This window comes from Hordeum vulgare, chromosome 4H (assembly GCF_904849725.1).
Source record: "Hordeum vulgare subsp. vulgare chromosome 4H, MorexV3_pseudomolecules_assembly, whole genome shotgun sequence".
Lineage (NCBI taxonomy): Eukaryota > Viridiplantae > Streptophyta > Magnoliopsida > Poales > Poaceae > Hordeum > Hordeum vulgare.
The window spans coordinates 1,575,527-1,581,449 of record NC_058521.1 but is presented as its reverse complement, the minus strand read 5'-3'; the positions used below and the strand labels follow the sequence as shown (position 1 = coordinate 1,581,449).

The following is a 5,923-nucleotide window of genomic DNA, read 5'->3' as shown; positions in this document are numbered from 1 at the left end:
ATAGGGGAGCGAAAGATCTACCTGTCCGATTGAGACGCTTCCTTCAATTATTCCCTGTTTGGTGGCTCTATAACACTCTTGAAGTCTTGAATGAGCTGAGCCAAGCCGGAGCGAATTCTGGATGCAAGTCCCCTTCGACTTCCTTACATAACTTAGTACCATTAATTTTCTTCATTTGTGAGAAAACTAAACTTTTCTGATAATAACATCGACTAAATGCAAGTTGCAACACACCTAACTGTGAGAGACAGATCTTGCTTGGCCCTTGTTCGAGAGCAAAAACGGCATAGATATCCCTCACTCCCTGAGAAGCATGTAACAGTGAGCAGCGAGCGAGACCCTTGAAGCTAGAAGCGATGAAGATCAAGCGAGCGAGATATATATACAGCAGTCATCGATGCTGGTACTGAAAAGAAGCATGCAAACAATATTAGTCCTCTTTATTACAGTGTTCCTTTTACACATGAACTCCCATGCTAAAAAGGAAGGATAATCAGATTCAGTCACCAGGGACCAGCAACAAATCCAAATGAAAAAAGTGGCTTGCAAACAGGAAGACAGTGCACAGAAAATTGGCTTGAAGTGAAATCGATAGTATTACCTTGAACAAACACCAACAATTCAAAAGGATTATCCTTTTGGAGAAGGGAACATAGATAGAGTAAGCGTTGTGGAGCTCAAACTAATTAAGTTGTACCCTGAAAATCAACTGGAGAGGTGAGAGACGGATCTTGGCCGGCCCTTGTTTTAGAGCCAAAACTATACAGGTCTGCCTTTCTCTGTGGGAAGTAGTTACAGGTTTCAGTTGCTTGAGCTGGTGCTGAAAACAAGGATGGATACAAAATTAGTCATCTTTTCTAGTACCTTTATCACACATAAAAAACTCACGCTAAAAATTGGTTCATGCACGTCACCAACATGGGAAAGAAGGATGATCAGATTTCAGTCAGAGGGTATATATCAACAACTCCTTGTAAAGGGAAAATGTGGCTTGCACACAAAATTGAGAAGATAATCGATTTTAGAGAGAGAGAGAGAGAAACAGGTAGAGTGATGTGGTGGAGCTGGAATCAGTTAGGTACCTTGAATCAACTGGAGATGAGAGACAGATCTGGGCGGCGGCGAGCATATTGGTGATGTATTGCAGGGTTCGGTCGTCCTTGAGCTGGTACTGGGTATAAAAAATTAGTCCTCGCCTCGGTATTACTAACTTTTAGACATAAAAAATCCCGTGCTAAAAAGAAGCATAATGAAAATCACTTAGCAACAATTCCAAATACAAAATATGCATGGCTAGCAAACAGGAAAACTGAAATTGAGCTGGTACCTTCAAAATCAATTAAGTGTACCTTCAAAATCAACTGCAGATATGAGAGACGGATCTTGGTTGGAGGTTTCAGTGGCTTGAGCGGGTACCGAAAATAAGGACGCAAACAGAATTAGGCATCTTTATTACTACCTTTTATTTATGTATCACACATGTTACAGATTATTGCACCCTATATTTGTAAACTAATATAAGAGCGTTTATATCACTACGGTAGTGATCTAGACGCTCTTATATTAGTTGATGGAGGGAGTAATACACATTTGACACATCTAACAATCGCATGCCAAAAACTGGTTCAATCCCATGGGAAATAAGATTTACTCAGTGAGTCTATCAACAATCCGTTCTACGTAACATGTGGCTTGTTTGAGGAGATGATGAATTTCTTGAGCAGGTGTGGTGGAGGTGGAATAGATGATGAATTTACCTGGAATCAACTGGAGAGATGTTGATTAGCCCTTGATTTGCTCCAGAGCAAAAGCTAGCTAGCGAGATCTGAACCCTTGCTGGGTGAGAAGTAAGTGGTAATGTAGTATTGGTGGGCAGCGAGCGAGAGATATGTATATCAGAAGCAGACAAGCAGTACAATGATTGTCCGGCGGAATTCAGAGCCGGAGGGGCCGGGACGCACGCAACTGTCGAGCAGTGGGCGGTGGAGGTGCCGGCGGTAGGCCACGCGCGCGGTCGGCAGCGCTGATTGCATCGCCCATGTGACTCTTGTCCGTCCGGCCGGCGGCATTCACATTCACAGCTAGCCGGCCGGAGGGGTCGGAACTCGGCAGTGCGACGCTACCTGTCGAGCAGGGGATGGCCGCAGCCGCAGAGGTGCTCATGGACCGACGCCCCATCGGAGATTCTTGGCGGGGTGGCGGCGGCGGGTTGAGCACTTGAGAGGGATCCATCAGACCACACGCTGCTACTCGTAGTTTTTTTTTTCATTAGCCGGACCCAACTGAAGGCTAAGTTAAGGCCCGTCCCAAAATGGTTTGATCGGCCCATAACAAGGCCCCGCTGCCACTCTCACGTTTCACTCGTCATATGATCCACTTCTCAAAAAAAAAAAAAAACAAGGACATGTGTCACTCATCTCCTCAAAACTTCTTAAAAAAGAGAAAACTCATCAACACATTCAGCAGAAGAAACTACAGATACAGAAGAAACCACCTCACAGAATGATACTACTCCCTCTATACCTAAATAATTATAGTTGATAACGTCACTGCATACTATTTTCTCCTCCTCTTTGGCTATGTTCGTTCGAACGTACTCCCACAACATACGGTGTAATCTTGGTGTGTATTTGAGTATTTCCTCCACCTTTCTATGTTTTAGTCATCAAAACTTTCCGTACTGGTATGATCGTTGCTTTATATATAAAACGAGATGCAAACCTTTTTCGATTAAATTTGTTCTGTCCTCCCTAGCAATGTAAGATGTCTGGAGTGTTTTCCTTTCTTGAAACAAGACAAAAGAGTTATGATTTTCATTAAATAAGAAAGAAGGTTTAGATAATGGCCTGCAAACTAAAGCAGGGATGATATAACAATAAGTCAGGTAGTGAAAGCAAAGATTTCAACATAAACTATTCTTTTCTAGAATAAGCATAAGCATGCCAATAATTGCATTAAGAAGAAGCAATCAGATTCAAAGCCTTTTGGCCATTACAACACCAATCTCAAGGACTAGTAGCCACACCCACCATACGTATTACTACAATACATGCCGCACCTAGTTCTGTCTCATCACGAAAAAGAGTTTCCCTCCGCTTTGTATTACAAAGCAACCAACCAGAACATCCGAAGATAGGTGTTGGGGCGGAAACATCACAGTCACACCCAAAAGAAATGAAAAAAGAAAATACAAAAGAAACAAACGCCGACACCAGCAGATCGACAATAAACACAAAAGACTCGCGACCGCTGCACCCACCAAGAGACTTCCACCAAGATCCAGGACTCCGAAGCACCGGTACCCATCAACACCTCCAAGAAGGAATGCGACGATGACGACGCTACTGCCAAGGGTTTTCCCCGGTACGCGACGAGGTGCGAGGAAGGGTAGCCCTGACGCCTTCCTGGAAGGTTCGGCGACATCCAAAGGCGTCACCGCGTCAGTGTCGGTCGGGCCGACAAGGGTTTCCCCGATCCCAACCTGCATCTCGGACGCTCCGAAGCCTGCCACCACACCGGCCCACACCCTGCACCAACAAGGTCTTGAGGCCCTTGCGCCGACGCACCACGACACCGTAAGGAGAGACCTGAACGGCGACGAAGAGGAGCCAGGACTAGGAGCAGCAGCATGGTCATCATGCGGGAGGGCTCAAACTCCACCGTCAACGACGGTTGCCGACCGGACGCAATAGTAGGAGCATACCAGGCCCACAGGCCCGGCCGGCCCCTCTGTAAAGCTCCTGCCATCGCGCTGCAACAGGCATGCCGTCGGCGACGCCGCCCCCAGTCCATGCTGCTCCTCCTCATAACTATGCAGAAGGCAATGCAGCTATGCCAGAAGCCGGCTCGCTATGACCTAGATGGGGCCCATAGGGCCCAGATCTGGGCCGGGGTCGCGATGCCGGCCATCCCGCACCATCACGACGCCCTGCCGCCAAGGAGCAGCGTTGCCACCTCACCCGCCGCCGCCCACCAACGCCCGATCGCCAGACCGCAACCAGCCTAGCAGCACCGTCGCCGCCCCCGAACCCGGGAAGGGGCAGCGCGCGCGAGGAGAGGCAGACCCAGTCCTGTCTCATGCCACTAACAATGAGGCAAGCCACATAGCACCAAGCAGCCGTGTCACAACCAACATGACGACTGCCCCGGGACCATTGGTATAATGTTGACCATGCATATGATACTAGTGTATGATACCACATGCGTAATGCATAGTATCATATGTTAGTATCATAGGGTAGTTTATTTATTATCATGCAAGACACATAGTAGCACATCGTTTAATATGATACGGTATGATAATATGATACTCAACCCTCACTTTTTTCATTTAATTCTATGCCACGTCATCGAAATTTCCTAGTTATCATGCATGATACTACCTATGATACATTCATTACGGGCATCCTAAGTTTAACTAGTGGTACAATTTTGCTCCCGTCGCAGTTGTCCATGTTGATTAAATTTATGGTTAAATTTACATCTTAAAAAACAAGGAAGCACTACATTGTTAAATGAAGAGAGAGTAGCTTTCACGTCTACGCCCTCCAGGATGTAGTTCAAATAAGATCAAGTGTGTGCTAGAAATTCTTGGTGAGTATTCCCTCCTCCTTCCGAAGTTATATACGTATTCCCTCCATCCTAAAATAACTGTCTCAACTTTACATTAGCCCTAGTACAAAGTTGTATTAAACTTATGACACTTATTTTGAAACAGAGGGAGTACTAGGTTATAGTCACAAACACTTGTGCTCTCTATGTTCGTTGGAATGTACTTCCTCTCTTCATAAATATACGATGTTTAGAGTGTTTTTTCTTTTCTTGAAACAAGACAAAATACTTGTGGTTTTCATTAATTAAGAAAAAAGTTTAGACAATGACTTGCAAATTGAAGCGGGGATAGATGAACAACTCTTGTGACAATGACAAGCATGTATCTATCGAAAGCCGATATTTCAATATGAACTACATAAGGGTTTAAATGAGTGAACAAACGCATTAAAATAAATCAGAATTAAAATGGCGAACAAAGGGAGTAAATATTACTTAACTGTTAATTATATTTTTCCATGGGTGAAGCTAGTGCTTATTGATCGAATGCCACAACCAATGGGATACAAACCGGACCATCTGGTTGGCCAAACTACGCACGACACTCGCGAGCTACAAAAAGAAAATGCTTAGCAAAACAAAGTGCTTCAACATCAACCACACGACTCTCAAAATAAAAAATACAAGAAAAGGAAGTAGCTCGAGCTTTAATTTCGCTAATGGGCGCTCCATATAGCTACCCTGGTTGATTCTCAAGATGTCACCCACAACTTGTTTGGGATCCCAAGCAATGAGATGGTTATGGTTCTGGAGATCATCTATAATGATATCGCCTCCCGACAATCTATTGCCCCAAGGTTACACCCACAGAATCGAACGACGAGTGCCAAGGTGCCCAAGTAGTTAGCAGTTTGTAATTATCATTATTTTTTGAGGAATTAGGACAGTGGAGATCAACTATTTAGGTATATAAAATTCTAGCATGCCTATGTTTCCTAACCTACGTGTGTAAGAAAAAAACTATTGAAGCATTGAAAATAAAGTCAGTCACTTCGTCAGATGTGTTGTGCCTAACGCGGCTCGCAAGTTTCGATCATCAAAACATAGCCGACTAGGTGATATCCCGTGCGTTGCTGCGGGGATTTGTTGAAATATTTTTTTTTGAAATTTAAAGTAGGTATGATACATCATGTCTTCTTATTATGTACTGCCTTTGTAACTTAATATACGATGTTTCTAGGCAATATCATACTGTCGGAAATCTCTTATATTCAGTTAGAGAGGGAGTAGTTGTGAATATATACAAAAGATAAGTCGTATTTCCCATGCAAGTTGGGAGAAATAGAGTAAGTGTGATTGATGAGATGGCATG

The 5,923-nt window shown here is 44.2% G+C and overlaps 2 long non-coding RNA genes across 2 annotated transcripts; both read right to left on the bottom strand.

Moving 5' to 3' along the window:
* LOC123446816 lies at positions 1-671 on the bottom strand. Its single transcript, XR_006631444.1, has 3 exons — positions 602-671; positions 235-406; positions 1-142 (listed from the first exon to the last, which is right to left on the bottom strand). It is a non-coding gene; the product is annotated as an uncharacterized LOC123446816 (long non-coding RNA).
* On the bottom strand, positions 669-2,054 carry LOC123446815. Its single transcript, XR_006631443.1, has 4 exons — positions 1,758-2,054; positions 1,328-1,403; positions 1,083-1,234; positions 669-820 (listed from the first exon to the last, which is right to left on the bottom strand). It is a non-coding gene; the product is annotated as an uncharacterized LOC123446815 (long non-coding RNA).
* Between the last annotated feature and the right edge of the window lie 3,869 nt (positions 2,055-5,923).